The 21,708-nt window shown below is 45.1% G+C and overlaps 2 long non-coding RNA genes across 5 annotated transcripts; both read left to right on the top strand.

Moving 5' to 3' along the window:
• The first annotated feature begins 485 nt into the window (after positions 1–485).
• LOC108288109 lies at positions 486–16,854 on the top strand. Of its 4 annotated transcripts, XR_001818595.2 has the most exons (5): positions 486–620; positions 2,110–2,408; positions 9,877–9,985; positions 14,205–14,365; positions 16,746–16,854. It is a non-coding gene; the product is annotated as an uncharacterized LOC108288109 (long non-coding RNA). The 4 variants fall into 4 exon arrangements; XR_001818598.2 differs by lacking the exons at positions 14,205–14,365; positions 16,746–16,854 and adding an exon at positions 13,500–13,791; XR_001818594.2 differs by lacking the exons at positions 14,205–14,365; positions 16,746–16,854 and adding an exon at positions 10,888–11,271.
• Positions 16,855–19,523: 2,669 nt separating this feature from the next.
• Positions 19,524–21,359, top strand: LOC108288108. The gene is made up of 2 exons (XR_001818593.2): positions 19,524–20,166; positions 21,006–21,359. It is a non-coding gene; the product is annotated as an uncharacterized LOC108288108 (long non-coding RNA).
• Positions 21,360–21,708: the final 349 nt, after the last annotated feature.

The raw sequence follows: 21,708 nt of genomic DNA, 5'->3' as shown, positions 1-21,708 counted from the left end.
AAGATGCCCCATACAATATATACAACCCATCAACCCATCAGGTGTTTAATGAAGCACTTTCAAGTGGGTAAGAGGCAGGACACTAGAAAGATTCCAAGGGTATTCTGCAAAGTGGAGTGTGAAACGCAAAGTTTTTTTTGTTTTTGCCAGAATTTACACATCTGATGCCAAACCCAAGGAGGAAAGGGGTAAATGGCCAGAAGGAAGAGGGATTTGATTGTCAGATGGTTAAACGTGGTGTGACAGTATTCCATTAAGAATTTTGACACGTTCAACGTACATTCGCTTTGCTTCAAAGGGACCCAAACGGAAAGCATCTGGAGATGCGCACACTATGTGAAACGTCTGCATTTCACACGGTGCTGCCTATTTGCCTGTTGCCTCTCAACACCACCCCACTCTCCCTGCCCTTCTTTGTAGGAGCTGGAAGCCTGCGAACTACATTTCCCAGAATCCCCAGCCGGCTCATTTCCCAATAGCCTCTGCCAATGGGAGACACTGGTGGGAGCTTGGAAGGAGGGTAGAAGGGAGAAGGAAGCTCTTTTATTTCTCCTTCTGTTGAAGTCTCTGGCAGTGGCAGCATAGCAACGACAGTAGGTGACGAGTGAGTTTCTGTTCAGGTGAGTTTCAACAGCAGTGGGGGCAGGGGGTGCTCTTGCCGCCTCTGCAGCAGGGCCTTCCTGGGCCCTGGATCCCGCAGCGCCAGCGTCCGTGACAGGCAGCCCTTGGTGGGAGTTTAGCTTCCCGGCTTCCTGAAAGATTTCCAGGAGCAGTGGGTGTCGCAGCAGCCTCAGCCCCAGAGCAGTCACCGACCCCGTCTGGATCACAGCATTCTTCCTTTTGCTCAGCCAGCCTTAGGATGGTGGTGGCTTCCTGCAGTGACGAATCTCCGTGTGATCCCAGCTTCCCGCCTTCATTCTTCTCCAGCCCTTCAGCACATTTGCAGACCGTTTCCTACGTTAACTTTCTTCTACTTGAAATTCCCGGTTTCTGGTCTGCTGACTGGACACTGGGCAGTATACACATTGATAAACACAAATTTTAAGGCAAATCAAATACAATCTCATTTTGTTTAATTCCTTACCCCAGTTGCATTTGTGGACTTCTAAGGGGAAAGAATAAGCAAGTCTTTCTCCCAAAAGTTTGACAACAAAACTCAGTTCCTTGTCATATACCCTGCAGCCTCCACCAAAGAGGTCACCATGACAAATACTCTTGAACAAGAGACTTTCTTTTAAGATATCCCTGTTCATAACCATAATGACATTAATAATAGGTGCCCTTTCAACAAATGTCTTTTATATATTAGGCATTTCAAGTATGTTATTTCATTTAATTATCAGTTATAATAATTATCTATCTACCTATCTATCTATCTTTAGACAGAGTCTTGCTCTGTCACTCAGGCTGCAGTGCAGTGGCAAGATCTCAGCTCACTGCAGACTTGAGTTCCCAGGCCCAAGTGATCCTCCCACCTCAACCTCCTGAGTACCCGGGACTATAAGCGTGTGCTACCACGCCCCGCTGAAATTTTTGTATTTTTTTGTAGAGATGGGGTTTCACTATATTGCCCAGGCTGGTCTTGAACTCCTAGGCAGAAGCGAGCCACCTGCCTCAGCCTCCCAAAGTGTTGGGATTTCAGGTGTGAGTCAGCGCACCCAGCCTAATTGGCTTGTATTGGCAATTCGTAAACTGGGCCCCACTTAGTCAATAAAACAGACAAGAGCTCCACTGAGAGTGACAGAATGGTAGGATTTTGTAAGGTAGTTTGAGCAGGAACAAGGAAACAGCATAGTACGAAAAGCATATTGGTTAATATCTGCTTACCTGGTTACTTCAGGTTATCTTGGTTACTTTAGGTTCCGTTCCTTGTGTAGATTAAAGCAGAGGGAACTTCCTTATCATGCCGATTTAGGTTGTCTGGACTTCTTTTGTTTTTTGGCAACCTGGCCTTCTTGGGATTTTCCTGCCTTGATTACATGGCACTTAACATGAGTGACTCCATTTTGGGTTGGCCTGTTGGGACCCAGTGCAGGAATTCAGTCCAAAACAATGGCCTCCCCCAAATTTTATTTAACAGTGGCTATGCACCCCTCCCCCCCTTTTTAGCACACGTTTTGCCATGTGACTAAGCCATCCTTTTTATCCGGTGCTACAGCCTATTTCTTTGCTCCCCAGAATTTCAGATGGTCTTGTGAATTACTCAGGCTTACAAAATGAGCCTGAAGAGACATGTGAGTTCCAGAGGCCAGACTCAAGAGGTCTGGTGAATTCTGCCTTCAGCCATTTGGAACATTGTCCTTTAAAGTCCCCGAAGTGAGCAGGTCTGGCCTGCATTGGAGGATGAGAAGCCAGAAGCAGAAGAAAGAAGATGCCCCAGCCAGCAGCCAGTACCACATTCCAGAGATGTGAGTATGACCGTCGTTGACCTTCTAGCCCAACTGCTTTTCCTGAATGCAGCTGCATGAGCAAGCCAGGCAAAACTAGAAGGGGAAGCTGCCCAGTTAACCCACAGAATTATGAGCGATAAGAAATCATTGTCTTGGAGGGAGCGGAGGAAAAAAAAAAAAGAAATAATTGTCTTAAGCCACTACATCTGTTATGCAGCAGTATATAGCATTCATTCAGCTTATGTCTCATGAGCACTCTCAATTCTTTTGTAAGTTCTTTTTTGGTTCGAGTTAGCTTAAATCGGTTTCTGATGCTTATGACCAAAGGCCCCTATGTAATAGATTTTGAGGGGTTAAGAAGCTTGCTCAGCTCACACAGCTGTAAGTAGCAGCACTTCGTCTTGAACCCACATCTGTCCCACTCACTTTCCACAGGTCCTTGTTGGTGCCCTCCCTCATCCCTTCTAGTCTAGCTTCCTTACTCATTTTAGCATCTGGAGATGACTGACCTTGTGTAATAGGTGCTTAGAAGAGGTAATAATCAAGCTGTGAACTGGAATACTGAGTTTGTCATCCAATAACCAGGTTGGCAGGTTGGTAACCATAGAAGGGACTTTCCAAACTGGAGAAATAGTGTGTTGAGCAGAAAGTGGTGAATATTTTGAGAGTAATTGAAATATAATTGACATGACAATAAAAAAGTGCATGTATTTCAAGTGTATGATTTGATAAGATTGGTTATATTATATACACCTATGAAACCATCACCACAAATAAGGTAGTGAGATAGTGAGCATAGCTGTCACACACGAAAGTTTCCTTGTGCCCCTTGCTAATTCCTCCCTCTCTCCTGCCCACATCTCTCCTTTTCCCAGGCAACCCCTGATCTGATTTCTGCTACTATCAAATCGTTTGCATTTCGTAGAATTTTATATAACTGACAACATACATTAAGAACTCTTTTTCTCTGGCTGAGCGCAGTGACTTATGCCTGTAATCCCAGCGCTTTGGGTGGCTGAGGCAGCAGGATCACCTGAGATCAGAAGTTCGAGACCAGTTTGGCCAACATGGTGAAACCCTGTCTCTACTAAAAATACAAAAATTTGCCAGGTGTTGTGGTGGGCACCTGTAATCCCAGCTACCTGGGAGGCTGAGAGGGGAGAATCACTTGAACCCGGGAGACAGAGGTTGTGCTGAGCTGCAATCATGCCATTGTACTTCAGCCTGAGTGACAGAGCAAGACTCTGTCTCCAAGAAAAAAAAGAGAATTCTTTTTCTCTAGCTTCTCCCACTTAGCATAATTATTTTGAGATTCAGCTGTGTTGCCCTGTGTACCAATAATTTATTTCTTTATATTGCCAAGGAGTATTCCATCGTATGTATATAACATTGTTTGTCCATTCAAGGACCATTGAAGGACGTTAGGTCTGTTTTCTGTTTTGGGTTATTAAAAACAAAGCTTCTGTGAACATTTATCTACAAGTCTTTGTGTGGCTGTAAGCTTCCATTTCTCTTAGGTAAATATCTGGGATCATAAAATAAGTATATATCTAAATTTTGAAGAAACTACCAAACTTTTACAAAATGGTTGTATTATTTTACATTCTCACCAGCAACGTATGAAGGTGTCAATTCCTTCACATTCTTGTCAAAACTTGGTGTGTTCAGTCTTTTTAACTTTGACCATCCTAAAAACAACTTTTGAAATTATGTTCTGTCACAAAAAGGACAGATGCTTATTGAACCCATATCAAATATTATATCGTCATGGATATGGTTTGGATCTGTGTCCCCACTCAAATCTCATATTCGGTTGTAATCTCCCAATGTTGGAGGTGAGGCTTGCGGGGAGGTGATTGGATTGTGGGGACAGCTTCTCATGAATGGTTTAGCACTGTCCCCTTGATGCTGCTGTTGTGGTCAGTGAGTTATTGTGAGATCTGGTTGTTTAAGTGCGTAGCACCTCTCCACTCTGTCTCTCTCTTCCTTCTGCTCTGGAGATATGACGCACCTCACTCCCTTTTGCCTTTCACCATGACCTGAAGTTTCCTGAGGTCTCCCGAGAAGCAGAAGCTGCCAGGCTTCCTGTACAGCCTGCAGAACTGTGAGCCAGTTAAACTTCTCTTTATAAATTACCCAGTCTCCGATGTTTCTTTATGGCAATCTGAGAACACACTAACACAACCACGAACATAAAAATACTCAGTAATAGTTTCTGAATTATGGAAGGATTGGTCAGGAAAAAAGATAAATGTTCCATTTTTATTATAGAAATATATCTACTAAATTGTTACATATTACAGCTAACTTAGGAGAAAAAGGGGTTCCTTACCTCCAGAAAATAGAACATTAAAGAACAAACAATGTTCCAAACAAAAAGCCATACAATTATAATCCTTCCTTAGTTGATTCAGTCCTACGTAATTAATTCTTGTTTTGCTTGCTCATGGGTTAGCAGTTTCATGAATCTGTCAGCTTCTCAACTAGAGTTCTGAAAATCCTCACTCAGTTCAGCAGCATGATATTAAAGTTACTTAGGCCATATCAAGGATTGGATGGGGGCCGGGGAGTTTGATGGGTAGAAAATTATTAAGAGAAGTAATTACCAAGAAAATATCAAGGGGAGGGGAATTCTTGCTAAACTGACTTTAACAGGATTCTTGCTGAAGGCAGACCAGAGTGATTAGAGGTCAAGGTTGGGGGATTCTCACTAAATTGGCTTAGCAGGATCCTTGCTAAAACTGAACTAGGCAGGCTGGAGTCCAAGGATGGGGCCCGTTAAAAAGAGGGCTGAGAGGGCCCTTCTAAAGTTTGGGCACTGAGGCTGTCTTTGTCGAGGACCCTCCATATGTAGCATTTATGATGGTATTTTGGCTGGCATACATAGAGTTAATATTTTTTGCCTTTTATAGCAAATCAAAGAAGAGCAGAGCATTTAAGAGCTATCAAGATATCATGCTGGCCTTGGAACTGACAGCTTGAAACAAAAAAATAAAAAATGTTCTGCTTAATTCCCCTGATAAGCCCTTAAAAGAACTGAACTCTAACCCTGGTAACCGTCACCTACTTCATAAGTAGGAAACGGTTGGATGGAAATCACAGGCAAGAAGAGAAGGCCATAACTGTTTGAAGATGGGCAGATTCTGACAAAGGCTCCAGTCCAGAAGGGCAGGAAAGAGACAGGACTTTCCTAAGCCTTGAGCCTAGGCACAGGCCTGGGTCCCCAGTCTGGACTCTGGCAAGAAACAGTCAAAGATCCTAACAAAAATGTTATACTGTCTCAATTCATGTTTTAAAATGTCAGCATAGGTAGTGGTGTCTGTCTCTGGGTTTTTTTTTTTTTTTTTTTTTTTTAGACAGAGTCTCGCTCTATTGCCAGGCTGGAGTGCAGTGATGCAATCCCGGCTCACTGCAACTTCCGGTTTCCAGTTTCAAGCAATTCTCCTGCCTCAGCCTTCCGAGTAGCTAGGATTACAGACATGCACCACCATGCCTGGCTAATTTTGTATTTTTAGTAGAGACAGGGTTTCTGCATGTTGGTTGGGCTGGTCTCAAACTCCTGACCTCAGGTGATCCTTCCGCCTCAGCCTCCCAAAGTGCTGGGCTTACAGGCATGAGCCACTGTGCCCGGCCCGAAAGACTATTAAGAAGTTCCTAACACCATAAAAACCCTAGAAGAAAATCTAGGCAAAACCATTCAGGACATAGGCATAGGCAAGGACTTCATGAGCAAAACACCAAAAGCATTGGTAACAAAAGCCAAAATAGACAAATGGGACCTAATCAAACTCCGCAGCTTCTGCACAGCAAAAGAAACAGTCATTAGAGTGAATCGGCAACCAACAGAATGGGAAAAAATTTTTGCAGTTTACCCATCTGACAAAGGGCTGATATCCAGATTTTACAAAGAACTAAAACAGATTTACAAGAAGAAAACAAACAAGCCCATTCAAAAGTGGCGAAGGACATGAACAGACATTTTACAAAAGAAGACATACATGAGGCCAACAAACATATGAAAAAATGCTCATCATCACTGGTCATTAAAGAAGTGCAAATCAAAACCACATTGAGATACCATCTCACGCCAGTTAGAATGGCGATCATTAAAAAATCTGGAGACAACAGATGCTGGAGAGGATGTGGAGAAATAGGAACACTTTTGCACTGTTGGTGGGAGTGTAAATTAGTTCAACCATTGTGGAAGACAGTGTGGCGATTCCTCAAGGACCTAGAAATAGAAACTCTATTTGCCCCAGCAATCCCATTACTGGGTATATATCCAAAGGATTATAAATCGTTCTACTATAAGGACACATGCACACGAATGTTCATTGCAGCACAGTTTACAATAGCAAAGACCTGGAACCAACCCAAAGGCCCATCAATGATAGACTGGGAAAATGTGGCACATATACACCATGGAATATTATGCAGCCATCAAAAACGATGAGTTCATGTCCTTTGTAGGGACATGGATGAACCTGGAAACCATCATTCTCAGCAAACTGACACAGGAACCAAAAATCAAACACCACATGTTCTCACTCATAGGTGGGTGTTGAGCAATGAGAACACATGGACACAGGGAGGGGAGCATCACACACTGGGGTCTGTTGGGGAGAAATAGGGGAGGGACGGTGGGGGGTGGGGAGTTGGGGAGAGATAGCATGGGGAGAAATGCCAGATATAGGTGATGGGGAGGAAGGCAGCAAATCACACTGCCATGTGTGTACCTAGGCAACAATCTTGCATGTTCTTCACATGTACCCCCAAACCTAAGATGCAAGTAAAAAAAAAAAAGAAGCCCCTGCTCTAGAGTCAGCTGTAAGAACTTCCACTGCTCCCAAAGGGCACCAACAGCTCTGCTATCTGGCATAATGGACTTTAGAAGTAATTTTCACTGGTGAAGCACGAGCTGTTCCAACTGTTATGGACTGACCAGAAGCACTGTATCAGATTGTATCTCCTTGTAGGGACGGGGTATTACGACCTAGGAAGCCTCATGGGTAACGTATGCCCTTTCAGATGTTGTCTCTGATTCAGGATTTGAATCAGGACTTGTATCCGCAGCTCATACAAAGGTTCCTGCACCTGACCCTGACTAGACTCGAAGCTAAATCGTGCTGTTCAAATACTGTCGTGTCTGCCTTAAGTGACCTGTTATGCAAGGCTCCTGTCAGTGTGCCAGCGGAGCGAAGCCCCAGTACTTGGTTGAGTTTACAGAACTGGTTGTACCACGTTTTTGAGCCTGCTGGCTTCTAAATGTTTATTTTATGGCTGCATTCAGCCTGAGACTTGCTTTCATTGTAACATAGCATCTGGTAATGAAGTTAAGGAGACCTGTGGCCCTCACCTACCTCTATTACGGGCCCACGTACAAGTGTTTGTGTTTCTCAGTTTAGGGAGGTTTTCAGAAGCCCTGAGGCTGGAGTAAAGCTGGGTTAAGGACTCTTGTTGTAGTAGAAATGTTCTTTACTATCTTTTATGACCCTTTGTATTGCTGCATATTGGTTCTTCACCATTAATAATAAACCGCCTTAGTTCTTTTCTTAGAAGGACATTGAACACTAACTGTATGGCATTGAGCTAGGGATGAATGAAAATGGAGCTCCCTGCAACTCCAGGAACCATTTTCAAAATGTGTCTGACTGTGTTTATATGGTAACGTTCACCTGAGTAACACCTAAGGTGGGGCTGAAATTCTTGCAGTCAACAAGACCCCCAAGGCTACAATTTCTACCTAGCCTGACTGCAAGCTGTTTTTCTTTAGTTTCAAAAAGCATAGAAAACCTCCTCCATTCCAGCTGATTTTTGCATTGAGGCTGGTTTGTCAATTGTGTGTTCTTTCGCTTTCTTTAAGCGCCATTGCCCAGTGTGGTGTGAGTACTGCTTTCTTTCTGCTCCAAGTCTTACTTTTTTTTTTTTTTTTTTTTAGATGGAGTTTTGCTCTCCTCATCTTGTTGCCCAGGCTGGAGTTCAATGGCACAATCTTGGCTCACTGCAACCTCTGCCTCCCGGGTTCAAGTGATTCTCCTGCCTCAGCTTCCAGAGTAGCTGGGATCACAGGTGTGCACCACCATGCTGGCTAATTTTTGCATTTTTAGTAGAGACGGAGTTTCATCATGTTGGTCTTGAATAGGCAGGCGGTCTTGAACTCCTGACTTCAGGTGATCTGCCTGCCTCAGCCTCTCAAAGTGCTGGGATTAAAGGTGTGAGCCACCACACCCGGCCCCTGCCTCACATCTTTGTCCCACACATATAACTTTGGTTTTGTAAGTAAGAAAATGCTTCCTCCTTGCTGTTAATTACACTGTGAGATTCCTTTTGAGAACCCCACAAATAAAGTCAATAAAACCATCAGGAATCCTTAGACTCATTAAAATTCCAGACCCTGTGAAAACAATATTTCCCGTTGAATGTTAACATGAACCAAGTGATGAGCTGAGAGTGAAGCGTGAGGGTGGGATGAGCGCGTTTGGACATTAACAGCACGATGTGTACAGGAGGCGCATCTCATGTGGACACTCACTTGTCCATGTGACACTTCTGCCTTCCTGACATGCACTGGTGAATACCACGAGTGTGTGTCGTGGCAAGCCCGCACCATGGAGCAGGCGCAGGGGGCTGACCGTGCTGGGTCACTGCAGTGAAAAGTCATGTGAAAAAAAGCTACCATCCATTTCATTTTTTTCACTTCTCACCTTGAACTCAGCTTTGTGACCGCTCTGTGAAAACAAAACCAACATGGATACCCTGCCACAGAATTGCCATGTGTTAAAAGATTCCACAGAGGTGTTACTGGACAGCAAACAGTGTTTTTAGAAAGGGCCTTTGCTCCCTGTTGGTGGCAAAATGAACGTTCCCTTAGGAGGGCAGATCCCTTTTCTCACAAGGCCAGAGGATGGGGATGAGGAAGGGGGTTGACGGTCTGACTGGGATTTATGCCGGTGGAGTGCAGTCAAGTTGCGCTTATGAAGGCCTTATGCTCCCTCAGGTTGGAGCACGGGGCGAGCCAAGGAGGCTCTGTGGATGCACTAAACTACAGGGACCCTTCTTTTATACAAGATTGAATATTTATCATTAGGTCTGATATAGCAGAAAGACTCCTGGATTTGGAATCGGAAACTCTGGACGAGAAGACCCTTATTTAGTCACTGTATGGGAGGACTATCCCAGGTTCAGGGCTGAGGCCCATACAAGAAAAGACAGATCAAGAAGAGAAAAGCACACACGTTCAGTTAATCTAATCTAAGTTTTACGTGACACGGGAGCCTTCGTAAGGAAATGAAGACCCAAAGAAACAGCTCAGCCTGGCTTCTTTTGTATAGCAGGTTTGATGAAGGGTGGCCAGGTGCGCGGAAAGGTGACTGGGGAAGGAGTGTGATCTGACGGTAATAAACCAGGGGAAACTGAGCAAGGCCTGTTTGTTCCGCCTCTTCTCTGTGGTCCTGTTTTCAGAAATAAGGATGTTTCCTTTCTCCAGGTCTAGGAGGGCACCGCTCACAGGAGGATCCTAGGATGACCTGCTTCACGTGAAGGTCAGAAGATCCTGGGGTTTATGACCTGATTCAGGAGGAAAGGCAACGGAAAAGGTGAGAAAGAGCTTCCTGCGTGTGCCATCTCAGATTCTTTCAGCTTAAGATGTTCATTGCGTCAAGTTACCACATTTTGGGGTAGCATATCCTGAACCCTGTCATTACTTACCCATTCTGAGCATAAAGCTGTCTTTTGTAAAATGCGGGTAATATCTCACACCTTACAGGACAGTTTAATCAGAGGAATACGTAAAAGTGCCTATGCAGGTACCTGGAGCATAGTACGTGCTCAATAAATGTTTTTGCTCTCAATCTAATTTAAAAATTAATTATATAGGTGTAATCCTTGCATGGTTCTTATTTTTTAAGTTTGACTCCACAAGGGGGTTGTAGCATTCTTCATGGTAAGGACCCTAGATTGCCTTTTGTTGAAAAGCCAACAGCAGCAAGTGAAAGGAATCACTATACCTTAAATTTTTTGTCAAATGAATGTCACTGGTTTCTAAAAGTACTTAAAAAACGCTGATAGTACACAACTCCTTCCTAGCTCTGGAGACATCCTGGAGTTTGCCCTTATGACTCAACTAAGAAGACCCCTCAGGACGGAGGGTGGGACAGCTGGGCTGAAGTTGGGAACTGAGAGAGTGATGGAGAAACCCCTCCCCATTCTGTGCTCTAGGACAGGGGCCAGGGCACACGTGCTGCTCTTGTTCATTGCCTCGCTGGCCAGCAGGCTGCCCCTTGCCCTCGCTTTCAATACACTAGCACCTGTGCAGGAAAACAGAAGAAAAGAACGCACATTCTTCAGGCTTTTGTGATCCCTTCTGTGTTCATTCGCATGAACTACAGAACTACAGCTGGGAAAATCCCCATGGCTATGCATGCAAAGGTGTGCGCACAGGCGACTCCTTCCGGGGTACTAGCTGGAACAACAAACACTATGTTATTTGTTCTCTGAGGTCCACGTGGTTGAACCTGAGTCTGAGAAAGCATCTTGTCTGATGGGTTCACCCAGAAGCATCTCAGGTGAGCACAGAAAAATCCTGACATCAGGACCATCTGTGCTGCATTGCCTTGAGCAACCGGTCACCCTGAGTGTGGTGGACACTGGATTTACTCTGGTTATTGAGGCACGGCTTTCCTCTTGCTCTCTTTAATATAACTTCCTTCCTTCACTAAAAATGAGGTTGAGAAAGTATGTTGAGGCTTAAATATTTCAACAAGATCAAGCACCCAAAGCCAGGAGCTTCCCAGTGTTTCTGAAGCCTTTTCCACTTTTCCAGAAGCAATCCCTTTTTCTATTGACTGTCATTCATTAAAACATTAAAACCCTGTCAACGTCACCGCTTCTGTTTTGAATCTTCCAGGCCTGGGTTCGGTAAACTATTTTCAATTCATTGACTGTTAATCGTTCCTTTATCTGCATGTTCAGAGCATTTGCTGTGTTCCTTTTATGTGCTAGTCACTGAATTTTACAGATGAACAAATGAAGCTTGGAGGATAATAACTTCTCCAATGGCAGCTGCTAGGAAACAGAGCTGGGATTTGAAAGAAGCTACGCAGGCTTTCAGTCTCATGCATTTTATTCAATACTTAATTTCAACATCTGGCAAAACTGGAAAACTGATGATAATCTACCTGTAATTAGGATTCTTTCACTTTTTTTTTTTTTTTGAGTCAGAGTCTTGCTCTGTTGCCCAGGCTGGAGTGCAATGGCATGATCTTGGCTCACTGCAACCTCCCCCTCCTGGATTCAAGCAATTCTCCTGCTTCAGCCCCCCTAGTGCTGGGACTACAGGCATGTGCTACCATGCCCAGCTACTTTTTGTATTTTTAGTAGAGACGAGGTTTTGCCATGTTGGCCAGGCTGGTCTCGAACTTCTGACCTTAGGTGATCTGCCTGCCTCGGCCTCCCAAAGTGCTGGGATTACAGGAGCGAGCCACCGCACCCGACCTATCCTTTCGCTCTTAAAGGAGGCTTTCCAGCTATTCCACCCAACAGGCTGCCAGCATTACCTTCCTAAATAACTTTGTCTTTATCATATCTAGGTCAACATACCATCAGTTCAGGAGGAAAAAGATAGGTTTGAGATTAGAGATTGGGACTATTGGTTCAGAGGCCAAACCTTAACTGCAATATCTCCTATATTTGTATTCATACTTGTAGGGGAAGAAACACATTTTTCTCTACTCCCTTACGTTCAGTGGTTGGGGGCCCTGTGAATTGACACAAAAAAGACTAACAAGAGAGAAAAACAGATGTAATCATGCATGCTAGCACAGGAGATCACAATGAAGTGTGACTGGAAGAGGCGTTAGAATTTGGAGCTTATATACTATCTTAGCCTGAACAAAGGAGAGTGGAATTTGGGCTTCTGAGATGGGAGGTAAGTTACAGTGAAGGGAGAAAATGTGTAATAAACAAGTGTTGTTTAATAACATGTGTTAGGCAGATAAGAGTGGCCTCAGGTGCTAAGAGTTGTCTCTGGAATATTTGTCTTCCTGGTATGGGAGAAGGAGACACCTTTGCAAATGGAAATTTATGCCCTGTTTTTAGATAGGATAGGGGATGGCAGACAGCTAATTGCCTTCAGCTCAAAACAATTCTGATGCCCAAGTGGCGTATTTTGGAGGGGCATGTTCTAGTTCCCATCATACCCAAGACCATGAATCTGCAGTCCTGCTTGTCTCAGTACACATTGCTTCCACTGTTATTTAGCTCTTTCCCAAGGCTATAAGCTATTTAAGGGGAAGAGAAGTGGTTTCTTTAGTTTTGTGTCTGTGGCATTCCCTCTTAAATGCTACTGTTTATTTAACACCCATGATATCTCATGTTCTTTACCTACATTACCCCCAGAACACTTCCAGGTAATATAAAAATCTCCATTTCACAGATGAAGACATTTAGCCTCAGAGAGATTCATTGGTTTACTCAAATCATTCTGCAAATATGTAGCGGAGGACTTAGGATTTGTTCCTAGATCTTTGTATTAGCCAGAGTTTTCCAGGGAAACAGAACCAACAGAATGTGTATTTAGGTATATAGAGAGATTTATTTTAAGGAATTGGCTCACGTGAGTACGGAGGCTGGCAGGTTCACTGTCTGTAGGGTGAGCCAGCAGGCTGAAGACTCAGGGAGGAGCCGATCCTGCAGTCCAGGTCTGAAGGCTGTCTGCTACCAAAGTCCTTCTTGCTCGTGGGAGGTCAGTCTTTTGTTCTATACAGGCCTTTGTGAACCCCCAACAGTTGAGACAGATCTAAGTTAATTTAGAAAGTTTATTTTGCTATAAAAATTAGCCAGGCATGGTGGTGGGTGCCTGTAATCCCAGCTACTTGGGAGGCTGAGACAGGAGAATCACTTGAACCTGGGAGGCAAAGGTTGCAGTGAGCCAAGATCGTGCCATTGCACTCCAGCCTAGGTGACAGAGCGAGACTCCATCTAAAAAAAAAAAAAAAGGAAAGAAAGTTTATTTTGCAAGGTTGAGAACGCATGCCTGTGACACAGCCTCAGGACATCCTGGTGGCATGTGCCTAGGGTGCTTAGAGCACAGCTTGGTTTTATACATTTTAGGGAGACCCGAGATATGAATCAACATATGTAAAACAAACGTTGATTTGGCCTGGAAATGCAGGACACCTCAGAGCAGGGAGGGGGCTTCCAGGTCACAGGTAGGTAAGAGACAAATGGCACATTCTTTTGAGTTTCTGATTAGCCTTTCCAAAGGAAACAATCAGATACGCATTTATATCAGTGAGCAGAGGGTGACTTTGAATAGAATGGGTGGCAGGTTTGCTCTAAGCAGTTCCCAGTTTGACTTCTCCCGTTAGCTTAGTGATTTTGGGGGTCCTTGATAGTTTCCATTCACATCTTCAACTGATTAGATGGGGCCCACCACATGGGGGAGGGCAATCTGCTTTACTCCAAGTCCTTCAATTTAAAGGTTAATCTCATCCAAAAGACCCTCACAGAAACATCCAGATTCATGTTAAGCCACATATCTGCACACTGTGGCCCAGCCAAGTTGACAGAAAAGTAACCATCAACATTTTCTGGTAGGAAATTTCACACTCACTTCTTTTTTATCACATCAGAGTTCTTCTCAGCATAGGTTAGTTGGTGACCTTGAGTCAAACTCAAGCCGTGCATGTTAACCTGAAGCAAAAGCCTCCACCCCCCACATCTTATGTGAAATGTGTAATCACCAATTTAAGGTCTTTGTTTACAAATAAAATTTCTAAGGGATTTTCTTTCTCTGAAAACTTTTTTTTTTTTGAGATGGAGTCCACACTGTCACCTGGCCAGTGTCTCTGGAAACTTCAAAGGCCAACCTGATGTGAGTGGTTTTAAAAAGTAGAGACATTCTCAGAGGATCCTGTCTCTGGAGCCCGCTTTAGGGACCTCTTGGTTAATTCTGGAAGACAATCTAATACCAGGAAGTAGATGAGATGAGGAGAGAGACTAGTTTTTTGTATTTAAGCAAAGCCACTTTGTTCTTACTTTCTGAAGTGAGAGAAAAGGAAAATATAAGCTGATTGACTATGGGGCAGCAATTGATAGCACGTGTAATTAAGTTTCCCTAAAGTTGCAGTTACATTTTAGCCTGCTTTAAATAGCAGTTTTACTTTCAAGGTATTTAATTTGTTTGATTAAAACCAAAAGGAAAGGCTTTAAGAAAGCTCATTTCCCAGAATGTGTTTCTGTGATTCTGGAAGCTTTTCTTGGTGGGGCTGAGATCAGAAGCAGAGCCGTAAGATCAGCGGAATGGTGGGGAGGGGCGTGGAGCCAGAATCACACGGCGTTTGTCCTTTCGGGTCTGGCTTCTTTCACTTACCAGCATGTTTCCAGGGTTCGTCCATGTTGTAGCCTGTGTCAGAACTTCATTCCTTTTTATGGCTGAATAATATCCCATTGTAAGGATACATTTATTTATGCATTTCTTTCTTTCTTTTCTTTTTTTTTTTTTTTAGACAGAGTCTTGCTCTATTGCCCAGGCTGGAGTGCAGTAGCTCGATCTCGGCTTACTGCAAACTCCATCTCCCAGGTTCAAGCAATTCTCTTGCCTCCGCCTCCTGAATAGCTGGGATTATAGGCATGCGCCACCACACCCAGATAATCTTTGAATTTTTAGTAGAGATGGGGTTTCACCATGTTGGTCAGGCTAGTCTCGAACTCCTGACCTCGTGATCCACCTGCCTTAGACTCCCAAAGTGCTGGGATTACAGTCATCAGCCACCAAGCCTGGCCTGCATTTATTTCTTGATCCGACTTTTTGAGAAAATTGTCACTGCTTTATTTTAAAAAGAGCATTTTTTCTCTGACTGGTGTTAAAGTGGATATTTCTTTCTGTTGAACAGGATGTGGTATATAGGTATTAGTGTAAGGCTGCTAACTAAAAGCACACAACATTCCTGTGAGTGGAACAAGAGCCTAATAAAAATCAGAATCTACCCTGAATTTCTAGATGAATTTACCTTGTGCCAAGGGCTTTAACTTTTCCCTAGACTCCGGGAAAACCACACTCTCTGGCCTAAAGTTTGTGGGGTGAGAAAGCTTCCACTGGTGAAATGTTTGCAGCTGATTACATTTTGGGGGCATTGAAGTTTTTAAAAATAAAAAATCTAAAATGTGGTACATATACACCATGAAACACTATACAGCCATGAAAAAGAAAGAGACTATGTCTTTGCAGCAACATGGATGAAACTGGAGACCATTATCCTAAGTGAAGGAACTAACACAGAAACAGAAATCCAAACACCACATATTCTTACGTAGAAGTGGGAGCTAAACATTGAGCACACAAGGACACAAAGAAGAGAACAGCAGACACCAGGACCTACTTGAGGGTGGAAGGAGGGAGGAAGGTGAGGATCGAAAAACCACCTATTAGGTACTATTCTTATTACCTGGGCAGCAGAATAATCTTACACCAAACTCCTGTGACATGAGGTCACCTAAATAACAGACCTGCATATACACCCCTGAACCTAAAATAAAAGTTAAAAGAAAGAAAAAAGATCTAAAAAACTTTTTGACATATTAAATGTTATACCTATATATATATTTTTTGAGATGGAGTCTCACTCTGTCGCCAGGCTGGAGTGCAGTGGTGCGATCTCGGCTCACTGCAACCTCTGCCTCCCGGGTTCAAGTGATTCTCCTACCTCAGCCTCCCAAGTAGCTGGGATTACAGGGGCTTGCTACCATGCCCTGCTAATTTTTGTGTTTTTAGTCGAGATGGGGTTTCACTGTGTTGGCCAGGATGGTCTCAATCTCTTGACCTCATGATCCCCTGCCTCGGTCTCCCAAAGTGTTGGGATTACAAGCACGAGCCACTGTGCCTGGCTAAATGTTATACTTTGTTGTTTTTTTTTTTTTTATAAAAACAAAAAACTAAAATCTACACAAATGATTATTTACTCCTTAAAAACCATGTAGGACAGCTGGGCCTGGTGGCTCACGCCTGTAACTTTGAGAGGCTGAGGTGGGTGGATCCCCTGAGGTCAGAAATTAGAGGGCAGTCTGGGCAACATGGCTAAATGCTGTCTCTACTAAAAATACAAAAATCAGCTGGGCGTGGTGGCAGATGCCTGTAATCCCAGCTACTCGGGAGGCTGAGGCAGGAGAACCGCTTGCACCTGGGAGGTGGAGGTTGCAGTGAGCTGAAATCACACCACTGCACTCCAGCCTGGGCAACAGAGCAAGATTCTGTATCAAAAAAAAAAAAAAAAAAAAAAAAAGTAGGGTGATTTGAAGTTTTAAAACATTTGTGCAGAGAACATACTACAGAAGAGAACGTGACTTTTCCAATTGCAGAATGTTTTAGTCTGATTTTCTGGAAGCCCCATGACAAGCAGAGATCTTTTGTTGCTTATCCCTCTGGTTTTGTTCCGTCATTAGCTCTCAACCCACTTCATCATTATGCACTACTTCATCCATATAGTAAGTAAATTAATAATTAATAATTATCACTAATAGATTAATAAGTATATTTAAAAGAATTAATTCATAATAAAATAAACAATTCATGGCATTTGTTAATAATTTAACAATTATGCTACAGGAAATTATTCAGTAATTAATAAAAACTAAAATTTATTTCTTTTTGTCATATTTATTCATGATTCTCTGAAAGGCCTCCCCCTGGATATTCTTGATTAATCGCCAATAGGCCTTACTCTCTTGACACGCTAAGGAACCAGCCTTTTAATCCTGGAAACATTTCTTAGAGTTGACAGTCATGTTGAGAGGCACAGACTGAATGTTCCTGGAGGATGTTTATGCTCAACTCACATGGAAGTCGTCACCCGAAGTCATCTTGCCATAACCCCCATGCAGTCTAGGTGCTGGTGAATAACTAACTTTGTGTGCAAATTTACAGGACTATTTACGGTACTGGGTATTAATGGATCAGACATGAGAGGAAAGTGAGCTGTAGAGAATTTAAGTTGCAGAGAAGAACTTGAACCCAAATCCTCACCCCATAAATGCTGCTGTTTCCTTCTCCTCTGAATAGTCCGTTGACACTGGGGAGTATGGCTTTGAGGAGTAGGAGGGAACAGGGCTTTGCAAAGTTCAGTTGAAATAGCTGATGAAAGTCCTTCAGGTGTTAGGAAGCCAGGAGCCTTGTCAGACCTCCATTGACGGGAAAGCTTAGACTAGTCCATCCACGTGTCCAGAATGAACACTTTGTAGTTCACAGGGTGGGTCTGATGTTGCTGGAGGTGTGTGTTCCTGCTGCAAGTAGCTGGGCTCTGTTGCTAGAGGTGATCATCCTGTTGTGGGCTGAATGTTAAGGCCTAGGTCACATGCGCAGGTATGAGCCTCACTCCTTGGGTCTAAAATTTGAGGAATTAAAAAAATGCTTAAAAGGAGGATTCTAGGGGGTAGGAGTTCGGTATGGCCTCAGGGCCTTGGAGGCAGTGTGGGGAACCTACACCAAAGATGAGAAAGCTGTTCGTTTGTTTGTTTGTTTTGAAAGAGTCTTGCTCTGTTGCCAGGCTGGAGTGCAGTGGTGCAATTTCATCTCACTGCAACCTCCGCCTTCTGGGTTCAAGCGATTCTCCTGCCTCAACCTCCCGAGTAGCTGGGATTACAGGTACCCGCCACTGTGCCAGGCTAATTTTTGCATTTTTAGTAGAGATGGGGTTTCACCATGTTGCCCAGGCTGGTCTCAAACTTCTGACCTCAGGTGATCCGTGTGCCTGGGCCTCCCAAAGTGCTGGGATTACAGGCGTGAGGCACTGCAACTGGCTGAAAGCTGGATCTTCTAAGGCAGAAAATTCGGAATTCTGTTTGCTGTCCCATAACATTGGCAACATTTCGGTTAAATGGGTCAAGACTGCATTGGCTGTGTAGCTGGGGAGGTAGGCTGGGTGAGGCAGCAAGGAGGGGAGGATATTAGAAACAGAAGGAGGAAGAGGCACCTCTCCCTACAACCATGCTGAGGTCAATAGGCCTAAAGGGACAGAGCTCCGTGACAGGGCCCACCTCCCCTCCTCAGCACTGGGGGCACGAGGGATTTCCCAAAGCAGATACCTTTTTGTGGCTCTTTTAATATTTCAAGGTCAAACAAGAGAGTGCACCTGTGCCTCTACACAAAGAGAAGTTCAATACGTGCTGCCTCTTTCATGCTCTCTCTTCTGCCCACGGTGTGTCGGAGGTTCTAGTGCTGTGGAAATTCCCCTGGCCTCCCACCAGCATTTAGCTTATGACTATCTGCGTCTGAAGTTTTCGTCTCTGTTACCATGCTCCGCCTTGGATCCTGTCGAAACACCAGAACATACGACCTGATGTTAATAGGTGCCCAAATCATAAGGTTAAAAAATTTTATGGAGAAATTTCTAGAAAAGTGACTCATCAAAAATTGCAAGGAGGGGCTTCCTAAAAGAGATTAAACTGGCTGGGCGCGGTGGCTCACGCCCGTAATCCCAACACTTTGGGAGGCTGAGGCGGGCCGATCACGAGGTCAAGAGATCAAGACCAGCCTGGCCAACATGATGAAACCCCATCTCTACTAAAAATACAAAAAAATTAGCTGGGCGTGGTGGCGTGCGCCTGTAGTCCCAGCTACTTGGGAGGCTAAGGCAGGAGAATTGCATGAACCCGGGAGGCGGAGGTTGCAGTGAGCCGAGGTCGCGCCACTGCACGCCAGCCTGGCGCCTGGTGACAGAGTGAGACTCTATCTCAACAACAACAAAAAAAAGAGATGAAACTGAAATTTACCTGTGGGGCAGACTGTTCCCGCTTGACTGGGTCCTCATCACTAACTAGGCGTCAGCTGTACATGCTTGTGTAAGGAACCAGTCTCCTGGTTCCTTTTTTTATGGTACCCACGGGAGGTGGCACAAAGCAGGAAGGAGTGATCCCCGGCCCCACACGGACTGAGAGTGAGCTCCACTGCAACCCGCGGGCACCCAGCACTCGCCGGCTCCTGTTGCTGTCAGGCTGTATTCTTCTTTGTGCAGGTGTTTCTAAGAGCTGGAACGCTCCTGGTGGCATTGTGCAGGAAGGACAAACAGAATCACCCGCCACGCTGGAGGACAGAATGGCGCCAGGGCGAGCTCTGGCCCAGTGCCCTGTGGCGTGGACCTCTGGGGCCCTCGGCAGACGCATGTCCCCACCAATTCAGATGGCTGCAGGGGCCAGGAAGGCGACACAGAGGACTAAAGGAGACCGTGGGCATCGGCAAATTGGAGACTGTGAGCTCCAGTTAGAGGAAGGAGCTGTGTCTTAAGCCATTTTGTGTTACTTATTATAAAGGAATACCTGAGGCTGGTGTATATACAGAAGATGGTCTATTTAGGCTCACGATTCTGATGGTTGGAAAGTTCATGGTCAGGCGTCTGCTTCTAGGGAGGGCCTTGTGCTGCTTCCACTCAGAGTGGAAAGTGGAGGGGAGCCGTGTGAGTGGATTACGTGGCAAGAGGAAGCAAGCGTGCTGGGAGGCGCCAGGGTGTTTTTAACAACTTGCCTCTCTTGGGAACTAATAGAGCGAGAACTCATTCATTTCCTTGAGGAGGGCACCACGACGTTCATGAAGGATCGGCCCCCATGACCCCAACACCTCCCGCCAGGCCCCACCTCCAACAGCAGGGATCACATTTCAACCGGAGATTTGGAGGGACAGCATCCCCCCTACAGCGGCTGCTGCAGAGTTCCAGTGATGGCTGACGTGCAGATCCAGAGGCTGAATGTCGTTTTCAAGAGAAGACAGAAATTTTGATTTTTTTTTAATGTAAAGTATCTCAATGGGAATATTGGTAACAGCTCATATATATTTTTTAAACTGCATGACCCAAATGAAACAGATCTGTGTGCCCGAGTTGCAACATCTGGACTATGATGTGCAGGAGGAATTGTGTGACCGGGGTCAGGAAGCAATGCTGCAGCCCATGGGAAAGGGATGGGATGGGGACTTCCCTGAATGGAGTGGGAATTCCCACTGCCAGTCCTTCTGGAAAGTAACCTGTCCTAGGACAGGAACTGAGGAATAGGGAGGCAGAGTTTGCTTCCCACGGGTGGAGGAGCTCCTTCCCTCACAGACTCTCTGGAGAGTTGGCCTGCACGGTGGGTGGGGGACAGGTGTGCTCACAGCATCCTGGTGGGGTATGCCCTGCCCCAAGGAGGCAAGCCCGGGGGCCTGACTGAACAGCGCCACAAGCAGCCCCAAGGTTCCTTGTTTTGAGCGTCCCTCCTGAAACTTCAACCCAGGCCTGGTTAAAGGGGGTAGCCCAGCTTAAGCCGGGTGTGGAGGGGGATGAGGAGGTGCAGGGGAGAAGGTGGGGAGCATGTGCCCCTTTTGCAAGGCCTCAGCTGGGGGACCCAATGGCACCAGAACAGTGGTGATCTTGAGAGTTCCAACAGCTGGGAAGCCAGCCCTGGTCACTCAGGAGGGGGGAAGAAGAGCAGACACTGGGGAACATATCCCAGAGCGCATGTGACATAGCCCAGGGGAACCCCCAGAAATAACAGAAAGGTGCTTTGAGGGGTCTAACTTCCTGCGTGGGCAGACGTGGAATGCATGCATTGGCTGGAATTAGAGTATTGATGGAAACTTGCCCCCTTTTTTTGTAGCCACAGATGGTTGAAGCTGGGCTCTTTGAAGAAATGACAATAGACATTTGCCTGGAGGTTTAGTGTTTACAAAGCGATCCACTAACACCATCTCTTGGAATCCTCACAACAGCAGTGGGGAGAAGGCATTGTAGGCATAATCTGTGTTACAGCTGTGGAATCTGGGGCTCACCGTTTGGACAACTTTTTGGAGGTCATGCAGCTAGTCAGACAGAGCTGATACAAACGCGGGTCTCAGAACTCTACACCGGGGTTTTCCCCTCTGCCTGGCACTCGGGGACAAGGTGAGGGGATGGGCTACCCTAGCCACTGTTATGGGTTGAATTTTGTCCTCCTAAAAGATGTGTTGAGCTATCTGGATGTGACCTATGGATGTGGCCTATTTGCAAATTGAGTCTTTACAGATGTAGCCTTATTAAGGTGAGATCACTAAGGTGGGCCTTAATCCAAAAGACTGGTGTCCTCATAAGAAAAGGGAAATTTTGCTAGGCATGGTGGCTCATGCCTGTAATCTTAGAATTTTGAGAGGCCAAGACAGGAGGTTTGCTTGAGGCCGGGAGTTTGAGACCAGCCAGCAACATAGCCAGACTGCATCTCTACAATTAGAAAAACAAATTTTTAATTACCAGGGTGTGGTGGCTGGCATATGCCTGCGATTTCAGCTACTCAGGAGGCTGAGGCAGGAGGATTGCTGGAGCCCAGG

Source organism: Cebus imitator, unplaced genomic scaffold (genome assembly GCF_001604975.1).
Source record: "Cebus imitator isolate Cc_AM_T3 unplaced genomic scaffold, Cebus_imitator-1.0 Scaffold365, whole genome shotgun sequence".
NCBI classification, from domain to species: Eukaryota; Metazoa; Chordata; class Mammalia; order Primates; family Cebidae; genus Cebus; species Cebus imitator.
This window is presented reverse-complemented; position numbering and strand designations above follow the sequence as displayed.